Genomic DNA, 18,155 nt, shown 5'->3' on the forward strand with positions numbered 1-18,155 from the left:
AACAGATGTTTCTTTGTCAGTCTTTATCAGTCAGTACCATAGATTGTACTACTCAAAACTTTTGGGTTCATGCAGACTCATGATCCACAGATACTGCCATGCACAAGACCACATGAAGCTGGGCAGAAATAAAATGTAGGCCACATTAAATTTTAATACTTTAAAACAATAAATTATGATGATTCCTGCCCCTAAGGACCTCTAGAAGTGCTTGTTGCAATTTCCATTTTTGACCACAGGGTTCAATACTGCCACTGTGTGGGGCTCTGTAGAGCTAAATGAGGCAGTGAATATGCTGCTCCGTGATTACACATCTAGAAAGGGAGGAATGCAATGGAAGATCGGTTTATAGCTGTCAAATAGCTTTAAATGACTGGTTAGTTTAGTTTTAAATGACTGGTTAGTTTCTTGGTGTAATGAACAGAATCTGCTGTTTGTTAATAACTGGAATCTGTTCTGGGAGCGTCCTAGGTTTTTTCGTCCTGATGGACTGCACTCCAGCAGCCTCGGAGCAGAACTGCTGTCTGACAACATCTCCAAGGCGCTACACTCCAAGTGACTGCCTACTGTAAGTACATCTGTAAGAAATTCTTTATACCAGTATAAGTTATGTAGCCACAAAAAATAAGTCAATTCCTCTAATTATTATTTACAGACCCCCAGGGCCATATACTGAATTTCTTAGTGAATTTGCAGACTTTGTCTCAAACCTGGTTGTGTCTGTAGACAAAGCATTAATCGTCGGAGACTTTAATATTCATTTTGATAACCTGGAAGACCCTCTAAGAATAGCGGTTGTGTCCATCTTAGATTCAGTAGGGATTAATCAGAACGTAATCGGGCCTACTCATAATGGTGGTCACACTCTTGACCTCATACTAACATACGGACTAAGTATAGAAAATATTATCATTTTTCCGCAGTCTGAAGTTGTCTCAGACCATTATCTTATCTCGTTCATAATACGTATTGATCATAATATTTCCACCTCGTCTCGCTACCGCGTAAAACGTACCTACACATCAGCTACTGCACAGAGCTTCATAAATAACCTCGCAGAAACATCAATTAGATTTGGATCACCGTCAGATCACACAGAACTCGATCAGGCGACTGAAAGCTTGGAGTCAACACTCCGCTACACGCTAGATAGAGTGGCTCCACTCAAAAGGAAAATAATTAGAGAAAAAAAATTAGCACCCTGGTATAACGATCAAACGCGAACCTTAAAACAGACAACTCGACAATTAGAACGTAAATGGCGTCAAACCAAACTGGTGATATTTCAAACAGCATGGAAGGAGAGCCTACTGAAAAATAGGAAATCTCTTGGCGATGCTAGATAAATCTATTTCTCCACCTTAATAGGAGACAACAAAAACAATTCTAGATTCCTTTTCAACACAGTAGCAAAATTAACTAGGAATAAAACCACTACAGAGAGAAACACTCAATCATTACATAGCAGTGAAGATTTCATGAAATTTTTCAATGATAAGGTTGAAAATATTAGACGTGAAATACAGGCCATTAAATTAAAACTGGACAGTACTGTAATAAACCCATTACATGACAATGTAGCAATATCAGATCAATGTTTAGAGTGTTTTGCTCCGCTTAGAGAGACCGAACTAGCTACATTAATCTCTTCAGCCAATTCATCAACTTGCATACTAGATCCCGTACCTACATGTTTGTTTAAACAGATTGGTCCAGTAGTAATTGAGCCACTTCTAAATATAATCAATTCTTCCCTAAGCAGTGGCTATGTACCTAAATCACTTAAATTAGCAGTTATTAAACCCTTGATTAAAAAACCTGATCTTGACCCGTCTCAATTGTCCAACTATAGACCAATATCAAATCTCCCCTTCATCTCTAAGATTTTAGAAAAGGTTGTAGCAAAGCAGTTATGCTCGTACTTAGATAGGAATAACATTCATGAAATATATCAGTCAGGATTTAGACCTCATCATAGCACAGAGACAGCGTTAGTTAAAGTAGTAAATGACCTTCTACTGACTTACGATCAGGGTTGTGTCTCGCTGCTTGTGTTACTCGACCTTAGTGCAGCTTTTGATACTATAGATCACATTATTCTCCTTGATAGATTAGAAAATGTTGTTGGTATTAAGGGAACAGTCCTCTCCTGGCTCAGGTCTTATCTCACCGATCGTTATCAGTTCGTAGATGTAAATGGTGAATTCTCCATGTGTACTGAGGTTACTTTTGGAGTTCCACAGGGTTCTGTTTTAGGCCCACTGCTCTTTACTTTATATATGCTACCCCTAGGTCAAATTATTCGTAAACATGGAATTAGCTTCCACTGTTATGCTGATGATACACAGTTGTATGTTTCAGCGAAGCCAGAGGACAGACATAAGCTTAGTAAAGTTGAGGATTGTGTAAAGGACATTAGACATTGGATGTTAATTAACTTCCTTCTGCTTAATTCTGATAAAACAGAAATACTTTTATTAGGCCCACGTGTAGCTAGAAGTATTCTTTCTGATCACATGGTTACTCTGGATGGTCTTTCTGTTTCATCATGTGCAGCAGTTAAAGACCTTGGAGTGATTATTGACTCCAGCCTATCATTTGATGCTCATGTAGATAATATTACTAGGATAGCCTTCTTTCATCTCAGAAATATTTCTAAAATAAGAAACATATTGTCACTACATGATGCGGAAATACTAGTTCATGCATTCGTCACCTCTAGATTAGATTATTGTAATGCCATACTGTCTGGATGTTCCAGTAGGAATATAAATAACCTCCAATTAGTCCAGAATGCAGCTGCTAGAGTCCTAACTAGAACTAGAAGATACGACCATATCACACCGATATTATCAATACTGCATTGGCTCCCAGTAAAATCTCGCATTAATTATAAAATACTCTTATTAACCTATAAAGCACTAAATGGTCTCGCGCCACAATATCTAAGCGACCTTTTGGTTTTATATGATCCGCCACGCCTACTTAGATCAAAAGATGCAGGCTATCTGACGGTACCTCGAATAGTGAAGGCTACAGCAGGGGGAAGAGCTTTCTCTTATAGGGCCCCACAGTTATGGAACAGTCTTCCTATTAGTGTTCGGGACTCAGACACAGTCTCAGTGTTTAAGTCTAAGCTTAAAACGTATTTGTTTACTCAAGCCTACCCTGACTAGATTCTGTTCTACTTTCTCCCTCTCTCCTTTCGCCGAGCCCCACACGAATTTATGGAGATACTAGAGATCCAGATCCTTTCTGCCTCTGGATGGAGCTCAAATCTTCTTTAATTCCAGACTGCTGGGACTACGGCTGCTCTTAACGCCATACAGACTTCATATAAATCCATAATGAACTTTTTCACAATATCTGTTGTTACCCAGATGAGGATGGGTTCCCTTCTGAGTCGGGGTCCTCTCAAGGTTTCTTCCTCTTAAAACATCTTAGGGAGTTTTTCCTTGCCACCATCGCCACTCAGTGGCTTGCTCAGTTGGGATAAATTCACACCTTTAATATCTGTATACCGTGTTGATATTTCTGTAAAGCTGCTTTGAGACAATGTCTATTGTAAAAAGCGCTATACAAATAAAATTGAATTGAATTGAATTGAATCTTCCTACAATAACCATGTTCATCATAATCAATGTTCAATTAATAGTCCAGCACCTGTAATACATACTATAGAGGCTGTGTCTGTTCCCCAAACTATAAAAATACAGAGGAAAATCTCGGAAAGTCTGTCTTCGTAACCTAATTAACATAAAATTAAATCATACTGAATGCACATCCAGCACCTTTAATCTGAAGCTAGGACTATTAAATATGAGATCTTGAGTCTAAGGCTCTTATTGTTAACGAAATCATTACTGATCACGAATGCAATTTAATGTGTTTAACGGAAACTTGGATTAAACCAAACGAGTACATAGCATTAAATGAAGCCAGTCCTCCTGGATACAGTTATGTACATGAGCCTCGTTCAACTGGTAGAGGAGGAGGTGTTGGTCTCATCCATAGTCAAAATCTAGGCGTGACACAAAAACCTAGTCATAAATTTAATTCTTTATACCAGTATAATTTATGTAGCCACAAAAAATGTCAATTCCTCTAATTATTATATACAGACCCCCAGGGCCATAAACTGAATTTCTTAGTGAATTTGCAGACTTTATCTCACCTGGTTGTGTCTGTAGATAAAGCATTAATCGTCGGTGATTTTAATATTAATTTTGATAACCTGGAAGACCCTCTGAGAATAGCGGTTGTGTCCATCTTATATTCAGTAGGGATTAATCAGAAAGTAATCGGGCCTACTAATAATGGTGGTCACACTCTTGACCTGATACTAACATTTGGATTAAGAATAGAAAATATTATAATTTTTCCACAGTCTGAAGTTGTCTAAGACCATTATCTTAACTCGTTCATAATACATATTGATCATAATATTTCCACATCGCCACTGCGTAAAACGTACTTTCACATCAGGTACTGCACCGAGCTTCATAAATAAACTCTCAGAAGCATCAATTAGATTTGGATCACTGTCAGATCCGATAGAACTCGATCAGGCGACTGAAAGCTCAACACTCCGCTACACGCTAGATAGAGTGGCTCCACGCAAAAGAAGAATAATTAGAGAGAAAAAATTAGCACACTGGTATAACAATCAAATGTGTACCTTAAAACAGACAACTCGACAATTAGAATGTAGTCAAACCAAACTGGTGATATTCTAAACAGCATGGAAGGAGAGCCTCCTGAAATATTGAAAATCTCTTAGCGATGCTAGAAAAATCTCTCTCTCCACCTTAATAGGAGATAACAAAAACAATTCTAGATTTCTATTTAACAAGTAGCAAAATTAACTATGAATAAAACCACTACAGAGAGAAACACTCAATCATTACATAGCAGTGAAGATTTCATGAAATTTTTCATTGGTAAGGTTGAAAATATTAGATGTGAAATTCAGGCTATTAAATTAAAACCAGACAGTATTGTATCAAACCCATTAGATGATAATGTAGCAATATCAGATCAATGTTTAGAGTGCTCCACTTAGAGAGACTAAACTAGCTTCATTGATCTCTTCAGCCAATTCATCAACTTGAATACTAGATCCTGTGCCTACATGTTTCTTTAAACAGATTTGTCCAGTAATTCAATTGAGTAATTGAACCACTTTTAAATATAATCAATTCTTCCCTTATCACTGGCTATGTACTTAAATCACTTAAATTAGCAGTTATTAAACCCCTGATAAAAAAAACCTGACCTTGACCCCTCTCAACTGTCCAGCTATAGAGCTATATCAAATCTCCCCTTCATCTCTAAGATCTTAGAAAAGGTTGTAGTAAAGCACTTATGCTCATACTTACATAGGGATAACATTTATGAAATGTATCAGGCAGGATTTATACTTCATCATAGCACAGAGACAGCATTAGTTAAAGTAGTAAATCACCTACTACTGGCCTCTGATCAGGGTTGTGTCTCGCTGCTTGTGTTACTCGACCTTAGTGCAGCTTTTGATACTATAGATCATACTATTCTCCGTGATAGATTAGAAAATGTTGTTGGCATTAAGGGAACAGTCCTCTCCTGGCTCAGGTCTTATCTGACCGATCGTTATCAGTTCATAGATGTAAATGGAGACTTCTCCACGCATACTGAGGTTAAATTGGAGTTCCACAGGGTTCTGTTTTAGGCCCACTGCTTTTTACTCTATATATGCTACCTCTGGGTCAAATTATTCTTAAACATAGAATTAGCTTCCACTGTTATGCTGATGATACACAGTTGTATGTTTCAGCAAAGCCAGAGGACAGACAGCAGCTTAGTAAGGTTGAGGACTGTGTAAAATGACGATTAGACGTTGGATGTTAACTAACTTCCTTTTACTTAATTCTGATAAAACAGAAATACTTGTATTAGGACCATGTGTAGCTAGAAATAAGCTTTCTGATCACATGGTTACTCTGGATGGACTTTCTGTTTCATCATGTACAGTAGCAAAAGACCTTGGAGTGATTATTGACTCCAGCCTATCATTTGATGCTCATGTAGATAATATTACTAGGATAGCCTTCTTTCATCTCAGAAATATTTCTAAGATAAGAAATATATTGTCACTACATGATGCAGAAATACTAGTTCATGCATTCGTCACCTCTAGATTAGATTACTGTAATGCCTTACTGTCTGGATGTTCCAGTAGGAACATAAACAAACTCCAGTTAGTCCAGAATGCAGCTGCTAGAGGCCTAACTATAACCAGAAGATACGATACCATATCACCCCAATCTTATCAACACTGCATTGGCTCCCAGTGAAATCTTGCATTGATTATGAAATACTTTTATTAACTTATAAAGCACTAAACAGTCTCGCACCACAGTATATAAGCGAACTTTTGGTTTTATATGATCCGCCACGCCTACTTAGATCAAAAGATGCAGGCTATTTGACGGTACCTAGAATAGTGAAGGCTACAGCAGGGGGAAGAGCTTTCGCTTATAGAGCCCCACTGTTATGGAACAGTCTTCCAATTAGTGTTCGGGACTCAGATACAGTCTCAGTGTTTAAGTCTAGGCTTAAAACGTATTTGTTTACTCAAGCCTACCGGACTTTCTATTATGCTAATTCCCAGTCCTAATAATCTTTTCTCTCCATCTCTCCTTCTGCCAAGCCACACACGATTTTATGGAGATACTAGAGATCCTGATCCTTCTGATCTCTGGACCTGTATGATCCTTTTCGGATGTCCTGCCTCTGGATGAAGCTCTAATCTACTCCAGTTCCATACTGCTGGGACTACGGCTGCTTCTAAGGCCATACAGACTTCATATCAGTCAATAATGAACTTTTTCACAATATCTGTTGTTACCCAGATAAGGATGGGTTCCCTTCTGAGTCTGGTTCCTCTCGAGGTTTCTTCCTCTTAAAACATCTTCGGGAGTTTTTCCTTGCCACCGTCGCCACTCAGTGGCTGGCTCAGTTAGAATAAATTTGCAACTTTAATATCTGTATACCGTGTTGATATTTCTGTAAAGCTGCTTTGAGACAATGTCTATTGTAAAAAGCGCTATACAAATAAAATTGAATTGAATTCAATTGAAAATAGGAAAAAAAAATTTAACTCATTGGTCACTCAGAAGAGGTAACTGGTATTTCAATGGAATTTAAAATGTGTGGATGTATATATATATATATATATATATATATATATATATATATATATATATATATATATATATATATATATATATATATATGGAGGATTCTGCCTCACCTACCCCTAGGGACGAGTATAAATACTACAGTAGTATGCAATTAATAACACCACCAGCACTTAATAAAGTCCTCTTTAAAATAAAGGAAGCTAGAGACCATTTAATTGTCACCTCAGCTATTATTATAAATTTCCTTTGGCATTCTCCAGTGGAATCTTTCAGTGGAATCTGTCTTTTTAGTGATTAATTGGCATCCACTGATTATGGGATTTTAACAGAAGTTCATAGTTCATTATTATTATTTTTATCTAACAATATATATTTTATTTCACACTTTTCACACTTAATGTGGAATACACTGTACATTGTTCTATATCATTACAGAACATGCTATGTGAATATCATATGGACTAATAACTGCAAAAGGTTTTAAATGGTGATTATGGGTATTTCATTGAAATCCTCTGGAATCATATGTGAATATGGAATACAATGTCAAGCCTTGAGGACTAAATAGTATATCTCCAAGCAAGTAGTGGAGTATTCTGAAGTGGTTTTTTTTTTTCACTTTTTCCACATTTTGTTATGTTACAGTCTTATTCCAAAATGGATTAAATTCATTATTTTCCTCAAAATTCTACAAACAATACCCCATAATGACAATGTGAAAGAAGTTTGTTTTAAATCTTTGCAAATTTATTAAAAATAAAAAGCAAAAAAAGCACATGTACATAAGTATTCACAGCCTTTGCTCAGTACTTTGTTGAAGCACCTTTGGCACCAATAACAGCCTTAAGTCTTTTTGAGTATGATGCTACAAGCTTGGCACACCTATTTTTGGGCAGTTTCTCCCTTTCTTCTTTGCAGTACCTCTCAAGTTCCATCAGGTTAGATGGGGAGCGTCGGTGCACAGCCATTTTCAGATCTCCCCAGAGATGTTCCATCGGGTTCAAGCCTGGGCTCTGGCTGGGCCAGTCAAGGACATTCACAGAGTTGTCCTGTAGCCACTCCTTTGTTATCTTGGCTGTGTGCTTAGAGTCCTTGTCCTGTTGGAAGATGAACCTTTACACCAGTCTGAGGTCCAGAGCGCTCTGGACCAGGTTTTCATCAAGGATATCTCTGTACATTGCTGCATTCAGCTTTCCCTCGATCCTGACTAGTCTCCCAGTTCCTGTTGCTGAAAAACATCCCCACAGCATGATGCTTCCACCACTATGCTTCACTGTAGGCATGCTATTGGCCAGGTGATGAGTGATGCCTGGTTTCCCCCAGACATGACGCTTGCCATTCAGTCCAAAGAGTTCAATCTTTGGTCTTGGTCTTGGTCTGAGAGTCCTTCAGGTGTCTTTTGGCAAACTCCAGGCGGGCTGTCATGTGCCTTTTACTGAGGAGTGGCTTCCGTCTGGCCACTCTACCATTCAGGCCTGATTGGTGGAGTGCTGCAGAGATGGTTGTTCTTCTGGAAGGTTCTCCTCTCTCCACAGAGACACACTGGAGCTCTGTCAGAGTGACCATGGGGTTTTTGGTCACCTCTCTGACTAAGGCCCTTCTCCCCGATTGCTCAGTTTGGCCGGGCGGCCATCTCTAGGAAGAGTCCTGCTGGATCCAAACTACTTCCAATTACGAATGATGGAGGCCACTGTGCTCATTGGGACCTTCAATGCTGCAGAAATGTTTCTGTACCCTTCCCCAGATCTGTGCCTCAATACAATCCTGTCTCAGAGGTCTACAGACAATTCCTTCGACTTCATGGCTTGGTTTGTGCTCTGACATGCATTGTTAACTGTGGGACCTTATATAGACAGGTGTGTCCAATCAACTGAATTTACCACAGGTGGACTCCAATCAAGTTGTAGAAACAGCTCAAAGATGATCAATGGAAACAGGATGCACCTGAGCTCAATTTTGAGTGTCATGGCAAAGGCTGTGAATACTTATGTACATGTGCTTTGATTGGTTTTTTATTTTTTAATAAATTTGCAAAGATTTCAAACAAACTTCTTGCACGTTGTCATTATGGGGTATTGTTTGTAGAATTTTGAGGAAAATAATGAATTTAATCCATTTTGGAATAAGACTGTAACATAACAAAATGTGGAAAAAGAGAAGTGCTGTGAATACTTTCTGGATGCACTGTATTTCAGATATGCATATAAATCCATCATTAAAGAACTACCAGCTGTATGGATCTGCAGTGATATTGATCTAAAAATAAATGCCTTAATTCCCCAACTTACTTTTGTGCTTGTTCTGCAGTCCTCCCAGTATGATACCTCCCCAGAAGACTGAATTAATCAGAAGGATAAATGTTTTACAGAGTTCTGTGTATAATCCTGATAAACACACTAGACCAACTCTTGAAACTGACAGAAGCATGATAGGGAATTGATCCTCACTGTTCTAGTATAGTATAGGATTCAGCTCATAGTGAACTAAGAGCCTTAACTATACTTATGATACACGTTTATTTCAAATGCAAGTTTAAGGAGGGGTGCATAGCCCACTTAATTCTCTACCATGTTCTCTTTTACTACTTGGGGACTTGGGTCTTAGAGAATAATATCCATCCATCTTCTACCGCTTACTCCTTCTTCAGGGTCACGGGGAAACCTGCAGCCAATCCCAGGGAGCATCGGGTACACCCTGGACAGGGTGCCAGTCCATCGCAGGGCACAATCACATACACACTCCGGACACTTTAGACACGCCAATCAGCCTACCATGCATGTCTTTGGACTGGGGGAGGAAACCAGAGTACCTGGAGGAAACCCCCGCAGCACGGGGAGAACATGCAAACTGCGCGCACACATGGACCGGACCCTGGAGGTGTGAGGCGAACATGCTAACCACTAAGCCACCATGCGCCCGAGAGTAATATAAATAAATGAAGTCATATCTGATTTAATTAAAAGCTTTAAATTTACACTGATCAGCCATAACGATAAAACAACTCTACAGGTGAAGCGAATAACATTGATTATCTCGTTACAATGGCACCTGTCAAGAGGTGGGATATAACGCAGCAAGTGAACAGTCAGTACTTGAAGTTGATGTGTTGAAAGCAGGACAAATGGGCAAGTGTAAGGCTCTGAGTAACATTTACAAAAGGGCCATATTGTGATGCTTAGATGACTGGGTCACTGCAACACGAAAATGGTTTTCTGTGGTGTTCCACGGTATGCACTGGTTAGTACAGCTGTGTTGGAAAGTTGGTGAACCCATTCAAAGTTTCTATCTGTGTAAATGACCTAAAATATCATCAGATTTTCACACAAGTCCTAAAAGTAGAAGAGAACTCACTTTAACAAACGAGACAAAAATATCATATTTGGTCATTAATTTATTAAGAAAAATTTTCCAATATTACACACAGTGGGGGAAATAAGTATCAAACGCGGCAAAAAAAATTTCAGTAAATAAATTTCCAATGAGGCGATTCACATGAAATTTTCACCAGACTTTTGTATTAACTCAAGAAATCCACACATATAAAGAAATCCAAACAGTAAACTCCATGAATGTTACACAAGTTATGTGTAATAAAGAGGAATGACACAGGAAAAAAGTATTGAAAACGCTAACTGAAATTTATTTAATACTTAGCTTTTGTTTGTAATGACAGCTTCAAGGCCCTTAGTGTATGAAGAAATTAATCAGCTGCAGTATTGTGTGTGATTTTGGCCCATTCTTCTAAACATATTGTCTTTAAATTTTGTTCAATTGGATTCAAGTCAGGTGATTGACTGGACCATTCTAACCCCTTGATTTTTTTCTCTGAAACCAATTGAGAGTTTCCTTTGCTGTATACTTTGGATAATTGTCATGCTGGAAGGTCCACCCACGTCTCATCTTCATCATCCTGGTGGATCGCAGCAGATTCTTCTCAAGAATCTTCAGGGAAAGTGCTCCATTCATTGTTCCTTCAATTATATGAAGTCTGCCGGTACCATGTGATGAAAACAGCCCCACCCCATGATGCTTCCACATCCAAACTTCACTGTTGATATAGTGTTTTACGGGTGATGTGCAGTGCCATTTCTTCTCCAAACATGGTGTATAGTATGACAGCCAAAAAGTTCAATTTTGCTCTCACCTGACTCGACTAAACTCTCCCAGTATTTGATAGGCTTGTCCAAATGAGTTGTAACAAACTTTAAACGAGCTTCAACATGCCTTTTCTTTAGTAATGGAGTCTTGTGGGGTGAGCAGTGGAGTGCATTGCCTATTGTTTTCTTTGTGATTATGGTACCTACTGCCTCCAAGTGTTTCTGGAGCTCTTTCCGAGTGGTCCTTGGCTCTCTGACTACTCTTCTGACTCCCTGGTCAGAAATCTCATGAGGAGGTCCTGTGCATGGCCGGTTGATGACGGAGTGATGTTGCTTCCATTTGCGGAAAATGGCCCCAATGGTGCTCACTGGAAGATTCAGATGTTTTGAAATACATCTGTATCTGATTCCATCAATGTTTCGCAACAATAAGGTTGCAAAGGTCTTGAGAGAGCTCTTTGCTTTTACCCATCATGAGATTTTTCTTGTATGACACCTTGGTAATGAAAAGCCTTTATATAGACCATCAATTTACTAACCTAGCTGGTATTAATTTGCACAGATAGAAGGTATACTTACAGATTTCTGCTGGTTCCTTGCCTTACCTTGCCTTAGAGAGCTTCTTTTTCTTAGCGTGTTCAATACCTTTTTCCTATATCATTCCTCTTTATTACACATAACTTTATTTATGGGCTTTACTGTTGTGAATTCTTTATATTTGTGGATTGCTTGAATTAATAAAGTCTGGTGAAAATTTCATGTGAATAGCCTCATTGGAAATATATTTACTGAAAAAAATGTTAACGCGTTCAATACTTATTTCCCCCACTGTATGTTATTATCAAATGTATTTGAACCTTTAGGATTAGCTGTTCATTTGAAGGTGAAATTAGAGTCAGGCATTTTCAATCATTGGGATAACAATCAGGTGTGAGTGAGTGTCCTGTTTTATTAAAAGAACAAAAAGTCTGATCTTGTTTGTGGAAGTGTGTCATGGAATGAACAAAAGGATTTTTGAGGACCTCAGAAAAAGAATTGTTGATGCTCATCAGGCTGGAAAAGGTCTCTAAAGAATTTGGACTCCAGCAATCCACAGTCAGACAGTAAAAATTGAGGAAATTCAAGACCATTGCTACCAGAGGTGGGTAAATTAGCCAAAAATGCTACTCAAGTACAAGTACAACTACTTAAAAATATTTAAATACTTAAAAACTACTTTAAAATAAAATTAATTAAATAATAAAAGTGATAATGTTAATAATTTACTTGAGTAAGCTTGCTACCTGAGTAATGAGAAAACTACTCAAGCAGCAAGCTACCAGTTATGTTGGATCTGATTAAAATGAAAGGAAAATCCTGAATCTCAGACTACATGGAAAACTGTAAGTCACATCTCTCCTTGAAAGGCTGCATAGGATATGCTGCTTCATCTTGAACAAAGGTTTTATATCATATAAGAATATAATATAAAACCTTTGTTCAAGATGAAGCAGCATATCCTAGTCCTGTGATGAACCTGTCATTTTCAAAACAAAATCTCTCTTACACACACAACAAAAAAACAAACATTTTCTCAACAGTTGACTGTCTTTATTTTCACTTGTTATCAACACAAACTTGTCAGCATCTGCATTTAAACAAGACAACAGAACAAAAGAACAAACTATGGAACGGAACAGAAGAGAAAGTGTGTAGAGAGTGGTCATTGCAGACACTTTCAGAGAGGTGCAGCAGATTGCGAGACTCATGACCTCACAATATGTGATATGAACTAATTATTAAAACTACATATATGCATTAACATTTAACAGTAATGGAGGAATGACACAGAATGTAGTAAAAGTACATTCTGTGATTAAAAATGAACTTGAGTAAGTGTATAAGTATGGCTAGTTAAACTTACTCTTAAAAGTAATTTTTTCCCACCAAAAAGTTACTCAAGTAAATGTAATGCATTACTACCGACCTCTGATTGTTACCCTCGCCAGGAGTAGTCGACCAACAAAGATCACTCCAAGAGCAAGACATAGTAATAGTCATGGAGGTCACAAGGGAACCCAAGGTAACTTCCTAGCTAGCCTCTCTCACATTGGCTAATGTTAATCAGGAGAACACTGAACAACAATCATGTGTATGGCAGGTTTGCAAGGAGAAAACCACTGCTCTCCAAAAAGAACATTGCTGCCCATCTGCATTTTGCTAAAGATCAAGAGGACAAGCCAGAAGTATAATGGAAAAAAGTTTTGTGGACGCATGAGACAACTTTTTCATTTAAATGAGAAGAGTTAGGTTTGGAGAAAGGAAAACACTGAATTCCAGCATAAGAACCTTATCTGTCAAACATGGTAGTGGTAGTACCATGATTTGGGCCCGTTTTCCTGCATCGGGACCTGGATGACCTGCCATCATTGATGGAACAATGACTTCTGAATTATGCCAGAGAATTCAAAAGGAAAATGTCAGGACATCTGTTCATGAACTGAATCTCAAGAAAACATGGGTCATGCAGCAAAACAATGACTCACACAAGCATTCTACCAAAGAATGGTTAAAGAATAATAATGTTTTAGAATGGCCAAGTCAAAGTCCTGACCTTAATTCAGTAGAAATGCTGTGGAAGGACCTGAAGCAAGCAGTTCATGTGAGGAAACCCTCCAACATCCCAGAGTTTAAGCTGTCCTATACTGAGGAATGGGCAAATGTGCAGTACTGGTCAACAGTTACCGGAAATGTTTAGTTGCAGTTATTGCACAAGGGGCTCACACCAGATACTGAAAGCAAAAGGTTCACATAAGCCACTTTTCCAATGCACAGTACAGCTCGACTCAACTCGACTTGCTTTTCTTTTCTGAGCTTGCTTTCCCACTGCAGTTTAGTGCTGCCTCAACATGGGTGCCATCTTCCACTCGCCTTCACGCAGGAATAATGTTGTATTATCAAAGCCCTGTACAAATACACGGTCAGGCCGTATTCCAAATGCCTTTCCTGTTCACTGAACATGGACCCTATTAAGGATGTAAAATAACAATGTTCTAGAACCTACATAGTGCTTGATATGACTGTTCGATTCAGCCGTGACATGAATGACTTTGATAAATACCTGTTTGGAAATCGGTAACAAGCAAGCTGCAAAAATCTAAGACAGAAAACTTTGTTGTAATTTTATCTGTAATGAGATAAATGATACATAATTTACAATTAACAGAATATTACCATACGCAAAGTATGTATTAAATGGCACACATTTATTCAGGCAAAATACAGAACCACTACCCCACTCCCTCAGTGCGTGGATCACATTTAGTATCGGCTCGGCTCGCTTGGAACCTCGACCGAGGTGGTACTAAAAATGTATCAGGTACCAGGTACTATCCACAGTGGAAAGGCCCCAGAAAGCGAGCAGAGTCGACCAGAGTCGAGCAGTACCGTGCAGTGGAAAAGCGCCAATACTTTTGCCACTCAGAGATATGTAATATTGGATCATTTGGCTCAATAAATAAATGACCAAGTATAATATTTTTGTCTCATTTGTTTAAGTGAGTTCTCTTCTACTTTTAGGACTTGTGTGAAAATCTGATGATATTTTAGGTTATATTTATGCAGAAATTTAGAAAATTCTAAAGTTCAAAAACTTTCAAACACCACTGTACCTACCAAAATTGGTCCAAGGAAGGGCAACCTGTGAACTGGCGACAGGATCATGGGTGCCCAAGACCAAAGGATCTGCTGCTAAAATCTTGGTGCCAGATACTACAGCACACCTTCAGAGGTCATGTGGAGTCTATGCTTCGATTGGTCAGAGCTGTCTTGGCTGCACAAAGGGAGACCTACACACTATTAGGCAGGTGGTTTTAATGTTATGATTCATCTGTATAAGTCTATAATATATAAGTGATGTTCTCAAACTGTTTTCAGCAAGTGCAGTCTTTAGACTTATCATGTAAGAACATCCACAGCCATCTTTCAGGTGTCCATGTGGTACCATCCACAGCAATACCATGGTGATCAATGGCAATGTCCATGTTTGGTATAAGCTAATCTGCTGAATACTTAGTCATAGCATGTTATATTTACATTTATACCATTTTTAAATTATATTGTTACTCCTTGGCACCTGTCTTTTGCACTACCTGTTATATCAAACACTTCCACACTAAAACCTTGCGCACACTAGACCTTGCGTCCCTTTTCCAATGTTTTAACTTTTTTTTTTTTTTTGCTAGTTTCAAGTCTTTAGTGTGATTTTTAATATGTGGTTGGGCTGGAAATTCTGCTGAAACCTGACAACCTGGGTTTGTCTCACTTGAAATGACAATGGGCTACTTGCACAAACACTCCTGCATTATAATCAAAATGGCACTTCTGCTTCTAGCTCGTCCACTATAATGGCAGTGGTACTATTTTACACCCAGTGTCTGCAGGAGCTCCCGAAAATGAACATCAGTGACGTTCATCATGTATGTAAGAACACTTGCATAGCTCTTCCTAGTAAGCTGGTAAAGTCATCAGGCTGTATGCTTTGTCATACCTAAACTACTATGAATGTAAGAAAATATGGATTAATAGTAATGAACACCCAGACACACAAACACAAATAACCAATCACCCATCTAGACACACAAACACCCACACAACCAACCCCTCCCACACATAAATAGCCATAAACCATATACCTCCATACACAAAAACAGCTACACAACCCCCAAACACATATGCCTATCCCCCACCCCTATTCATAAACAACTACACACACACACACACACACACACGCATGTATAAATAGGTGTCAGAAGATGAATCAGCCTTCGGATGTTTATTGAATATAGAATGAGGTTCTGACCCATATACCAAGCATGATGGATGGTAATGTTTTTTTCCACACTAGCATTAACTTGTTTGTTGATTGCTTTTCTGCTTGGGCAGTGAGCTGGTAAATGCAGATCAATGTACTGCAGTCTGTTTTGCAGCTGCAGGAGAAACAAGCCAATCTGAACACTGCATGCTTACGGTAACTTGATTATAGTGTATACATGCAGCTACTCATATGATTATATTTACTGCTACACAGTGAATAATTTATGCCTTTTGCTCTGGTTCTCTAAGTAAAATGTGCTATAAAAGCGAATATCCATGAATATGCACTGTCATATAAAATGTCATATGTATGACATATATTATGTATATTCTGCATGTTATATAAATATATAATCACAACTTTTTCTGTTGAATTGCAGCTTTACAGGTTTTTTCTTTATCTATGGTGATTTGTCCAGCATAGACAGTGCAGGGAAAGGGTTAATGCCACTGATTCAGTGTACTTGTGAAAATATCCAGCATATGCTTGAAATATGGGTGGGTAGAGCAATGCCAATGTGTGTGTTTCAGCTAGAGGAATTACTAATTTGCAGGAGACAAACAGCAATGCCCTCAGTGGACCAAACAAGCCATTTGCCTGTGGACAAAATTGGTAATTAAAAAACATTACTTTGTTAGGAGAGCGAAAGAGCAGCATAGTGTTTGCCATTTGTGTTAGAGAGAGTGATAGGGAGCAAGAGAGAGAGAGAGAGTGTGAGAGAGAGCATGATTAAGTGTGTGTGTGTGTGTGTGTGTGTGTGTGTGTGTGTGTGTGTGTGTGTGTGTGTGTGAGAGAGAGAGAGAGAGACAGAGCACCAGTGGACAAATCTAATGTCAGTCACATTCTTACACTTCCAAGTGTTTTGGTGGGTGTACATATATATATACACACACACACACACACACACACACACACACACACACACACACACACACACACACCACAGTCGTGCTAATAAAGCTTGTTTGAATTTGAGAGAAAGAGAAAGAGATTGAGAGAGAGGCAGGGCTGTAGACTGAGCCCAACACTATTCAATATATACATCAATGAACTAGCAAGGGCTCTGGAACAGTCTGCAGCAGTCGGTCTTACTCTAGTAGACAGTGAAGTCAAATGCCTCCTGTCAGCAGGTGATCTGTTGCTGCTGTCACCCACAAAAGAGGGTCTACAGCAACATCTAGACCTCCCGCAAACCTTCTGCGCAGACACGGGCTCTGTCAATTAACCACAAAAAGACTAAAATAATGATATTCCGAAAAAGACACAGTTGCCAAGACCGACATAACTTCACATCAGACAAAATCATAGAAAAAGCATGAAGCACTTTTTACACTATTAAGAGAAATATCAAAACTGACATCCCAATCAGAACCTGACTAAAAAATAATTTAATCAGATCTAGAACCCATTGTGCTCTATGGAGGCAAGGTCTTGGTGCCACAAAACCGAGGTCTCGGTTTAGGTCACAAATCAAGAGTTCACTAAATGGGACAAACACCCAATAGAGACTCTGCCTGCAGAGCAGAATTAGACTGTACACACTAATAATTAAAACTCAAAAAAGAGCCTTTAAATTCCATGCCCACTTAAAAAATCATGACTGTGCTGCCAAATTCAGTTCTAATCGCATCATTAAGTTTGCTGATGACACTACAGTTGTGGGCCTCATCAGCAACAATGATGAGTCAGCATACAGAGAGGAGGTGAACCAGCTTGCAGAATGGTGTAGAGACAACAATCTATCTCTTAATGTTGATAAGACTAAAGAGATTATTGCTCACTTCAGAAGGACTGAAGTGGACCACTCACCACTGCGGAACAACTGTGGAGAGAGGCAAAAGCTCCAAGTTTCTTGGTATGCACATGACAGTGGACCTCTCCTGGACTCTCAACACCACCTGCCTAGCCAAGAAGGCCCAGCATCACCTCCACTTCCTCCTAAACTGACCTCAATCTACAGAACGATGATAGAGAGTGTCTAGACCAGCTGTCTCAGGTACAGGAACCACACAACCTCTGACT

General features: G+C 38.8%; 1 protein-coding gene across 1 annotated transcript in view; it reads right to left on the reverse strand.

The window, feature by feature from the left end:
* Window positions 1–18,155, reverse strand: part of trpc5a (transient receptor potential cation channel, subfamily C, member 5a) — a 127,569-nt gene that overhangs the window by 83,049 nt on the left and 26,365 nt on the right. The gene's annotated exons all lie outside the window — the stretch shown is intronic.

The sequence above is a fragment of the Ictalurus punctatus genome, chromosome 18, assembly GCF_001660625.3.
Source record: "Ictalurus punctatus breed USDA103 chromosome 18, Coco_2.0, whole genome shotgun sequence".
In the NCBI taxonomy this organism is placed as follows: Eukaryota; Metazoa; Chordata; class Actinopteri; order Siluriformes; family Ictaluridae; genus Ictalurus; species Ictalurus punctatus.